Source organism: Fukomys damarensis, unplaced genomic scaffold (genome assembly GCF_012274545.1).
Source record: "Fukomys damarensis isolate Sample0158 unplaced genomic scaffold, DMR_v1.0_HiC HiC_scaffold_7, whole genome shotgun sequence".
NCBI lineage: Eukaryota > Metazoa > Chordata > Mammalia > Rodentia > Bathyergidae > Fukomys > Fukomys damarensis.
Window position 1 is genome coordinate 4,656,655 of NW_022900919.1, and position 3,973 is coordinate 4,660,627.

The 3,973-nt window shown below is 40.3% G+C and overlaps 1 long non-coding RNA gene across 1 annotated transcript in view; it reads right to left on the reverse strand.

Moving 5' to 3' along the window:
• The window catches only part of LOC117285174, a 34,541-nt gene extending 30,579 nt beyond the window's left edge, over positions 1 to 3,962 (reverse strand). Inside the window, exon 1 of the long non-coding RNA XR_004516138.1 lies at positions 3,890 to 3,962. This is a non-coding gene — a long non-coding RNA (uncharacterized LOC117285174). The remainder of the gene's footprint in view (positions 1 to 3,889) is intronic.
• Between the last annotated feature and the right edge of the window lie 11 nt (positions 3,963 to 3,973).

Here is a 3,973-nt window from a genome sequence, read left to right on the forward strand (position 1 = left end):
GTAAGACTATAAGAGCGAGAAGCAATTTAAATATGTTCAGGGACCATTTTCATCTCCAGAATTAAGGATTATTTAAATCCTACATCATTGCCTTTTCTCTTTTACTTTCCTTTTCAGTTTTATTTTAAGATTCCCTATTTTTAATGTTCATACAGAGATTTCTTTAACTGAAATACCAAATAGTTTCTTTGGTGTGAAAAACTATAATAGTACACAGGATCCTAATGATATAATTAATAATGTGAAATAGGAAGTAAAGGGCTAAAGGTGTAAGGAAAGTGGGAAGGGTGGGGAAAAGGTAATAAGGGAGAGGAAAAAAAATATGAGAAACTGAAAAAATGGAAATAAAGTGTGTGTAAATGGGGAGGGGAGGAGGGGGTGAAGGGAGGGCAGGGACAAGGGGAAAAATGAGAATCAAGACCTATCATGTAAAGGTACAGAATCCCAACGATGAATGTACTTGTATTGTATACCTAGATTGTGCCAATAAACACAATAAAAAGAAAAGAAAAGTTAAAAAAAAAAAGAATAGCTACCTTTGGCAATTTGGCCATTCATTCAGCACATTTCTTGAGTGTCCTGTGAGCTAGGCACTGTGCTCAGAGCCAAGGAATCAATGGTGACCTAAGACCCCTCTCACATCCACATCACATCTGGAAGCAGGTAGGGAAGAGAGCTGCTTATCGTAGAATTCCACAACAACTACAGCACCTCTTGCCTGGCCTGGGACGTGAGTGAGCTCCTTTCTGGGCCCAGAGGAGCACAGTGACTATTAGAATTGGAGAGTCAACCCATTTTAAGGGCTTAGGTTTTCCGATTTCTGTTGTTGTTGCTATCACTCAGTACGTTACCTGACTCAATATGTGTTCACAAACTAGTTACACATTGAAAGCGTCATTGGATACAAGCAAGAAATCACAGATAGATGTGACCACAGACAAGTTCATGAATGAATAATGGATTTAATTTTCTACAGAGGAAAGAAATATAATGGAATCAGCACTGAATAAGGATTCTTTTATAAAAATCTCCTATGCTATAAGAGCTTTTATTTCCTGCCACTACACCAGTGTTTCACTTTACCCCTTAAGATCAAATGTTATCTTTCCCTTTGGCCTTCCATCAAAATAGTCTCTCCACCTCTGAAGGCTTTGCTTTTTGGCTGTTACTTTTATTTTCTATTGTCACAATAGGTGTGTGTGTGTGTGTGTGTGTGTGTGTGTGTGTTTGATGCATGCTTATCGCTCACAATCCTGTTAGTGTCATGGTAGCTCTAACTTTAAACACTGCTTATGTCTTGGAATGAGGACATTCAAAGTCCTCTCTTCTGGATATTTTCAAATGTGCAATGCAACATCTATAGCCATAGTCACCCTCCTGTGCAGTAGAAATCACAGTATAAGCCTCGAAACTACCTGTTGCATTGAATCCACTGATGAAGTTCTTCACAACAGGGAGCCCTCCTAGTAATCACTATTTTACAATCAACTTCCATGAGATAAAATTTCTTCTAACCCACATACCAAAGAGATCATTGGGTGTTTTTTAGCTTATGCTATTTACCTTCATGTAGTCTCATCTATGTTTGTGCAGATGGCTAGATTGCATCATTTTATACAGTGTAATAATATTCCATTGCACTTTATCAATCTACCCACTGGTAAACGTTTATGTTGACTGAAATATCTGGCTGTGCTACAGTAGCATGGGGTGCAGATATCTCTTCAGCACACTGGTTTCATTCCTTTTGTCTATGTACCAAGAAGTAGAATTGCTGGGTCATAAAGTATTCTTATTTTAATATTTTAAGAAATTTACATTCTGTTTCCCCAAGTGGCTGTATTAAATTATATTTGGAGTAAACAGCACACAATAATTCCCCTTTCTCTGTATCTTTGCCAGCATTTGTCAGTTTTTATCTCTTTGGTAACAGCCATTCTAATAGGGGTGAAGTGACACTTCACTGTGGTTTTTTTGTGCATTTCCCTGTTGTGCTAGTGAGGATGAGCATTTTACCATATCCACTAACCACTTCTATGTCTTCTCTTGAAAATGCCTATTCATATTGTATCCATATTTAGGCAATTTTAAAATTGGACTGTTTAGATTTTGCCATTGAATTGTTCAATTATAAATTATATTATAAATTATAAATTATATTTTCATTATAAATTCTGGATATTTAACACTCCTAGATTTGTAATTATCTTCACTCATTCTGTGGGTTCTCCCTTCTAACATAAGGACTAACAAACTATTTCAACTTTAAAAAGAATACAGTAGGTTTGAAAGAAAATAAACAATATAAACATAAACATAAGAGAAAATAGGATTGCATGAGGTCAAAGCATTTTCTCTGTCACATTAGCCCAAGAACTGATCGGAGGGGTCTGGACAGAGGCAGCACTGGGGTGTCAGCTGAGCCCTCACAGGCTGCTTGCTCTACTCTGATTCCTGGCTGCTACAACCTAAGCAGCTTTCCTTCCCCAGACTCCTCTGCTATTCCCGTGCTCTCTTTGAGCAAACTTAATGTGGGCTGAATCCTTTATAAACCACAAATTAAAATAAACATCTGTTCCTGTAAGTTGCAAGTGTCCAAGTGAAGGCAAAATGCCTAAATCAATTACCTTCAGGCTATGTGCATGTGAAATATAAATTAATTTCATGTTTAGAAATTTGTATTACTATATATTGCAAAATCAAAAAAATGTCTGAAGTCAGAAACACATCTGTTCCCAAGCATTTAAAGCAAAGTACACCCAAAAGATCATAATACAATACCACAAGTACTAAAGTTATGGGATTTGGGGATTTCTGCCACTGTAGCTAGTGTTAACTTTTCTGAATAATGAAGGGGTAACACGTCTTTGAGGACCATGTGTCAGATCTGAAATCTCCCATGGTTCTAAAGAAGACACACATGTAGAAAACTCAGAATCAACCCTTCTTCCATTCAGAGAAACACACACACACACACACACACACACACACACACACACACACGGATGCAGTCTGGTGAATATGTTTAAGAAGCAGAAAGAAAGTAGTGTGACTTATTTCTACTGACAGGGAAAGGGTTTCAAAAATTGGATTGAAGCGGGAGGTACAGTCGGGCCTCTAGGCTCTGCAGAAAGCGGTGAAGCGTTTACAGTTGGCTGACTGTGAGACAACGCAAAGGGAGGCTTTTAAGCATGAAAAATGTATGATCTTATGATGACAGCTGTGTTTTAAAAGATAACTTGGGCTGTTCGTGGTAGAATAGCATTACAGACACTTGAGTTCACTAGATTTACAAGCGTTCTAAAGTACTAATTATATAAAGGGAAACTTGCCATACTGGTAGCTCACCTCAAACTAAAATTTCTTATAGCGATAGATTTTTCAGGTCCAGGTGTATGTGCTTATTACATTGTAATAAAAGTACCAGAACACCACCCATGCCAATCAGTGCCACTTGGATAATCAAAAGCATTAGCTATTAGCCGCATAGGAATACATCTATTTATATCTGTAAACAAAGAAGCACTCTCAGACCCTGCTGTCGATTGTCATGTGGAAGACTGAAAGCCCACCCCTTTCCCGGGGAGACCCAACAGAGAATCACACAGTTAGCACCACAGCAGCCCAGCGAGCTTGTCCGTCCTCCCCCAGGCCCTGCGCCGCTAATTGCTGTCACACTGGGCGCCCCGCACTGTGGGCTCAGGCAGCCACGAAGGCCCCGGGCCCGCACACCCTCGCCCCGGATGCCCCTCGTCCTCCCGGCTCTCGTGGAGCTTGGGTGCCCTCAGGCTCCCTCTTCAGCTGCAGAGAACACAAACCCTCGAGCTGCACTCAGTGCGAGAGGTTTCCCAGCACCGCCACTGAAGACTCGTTAAATCAGAAATCATACCTGCAGGAAAGGGCAGCGCCTGGCACGGAAGGTCTTTCCGAAGTCTGAGATGCGGCGGCTTCAGGGCTCAGCGCCACGCCTGCC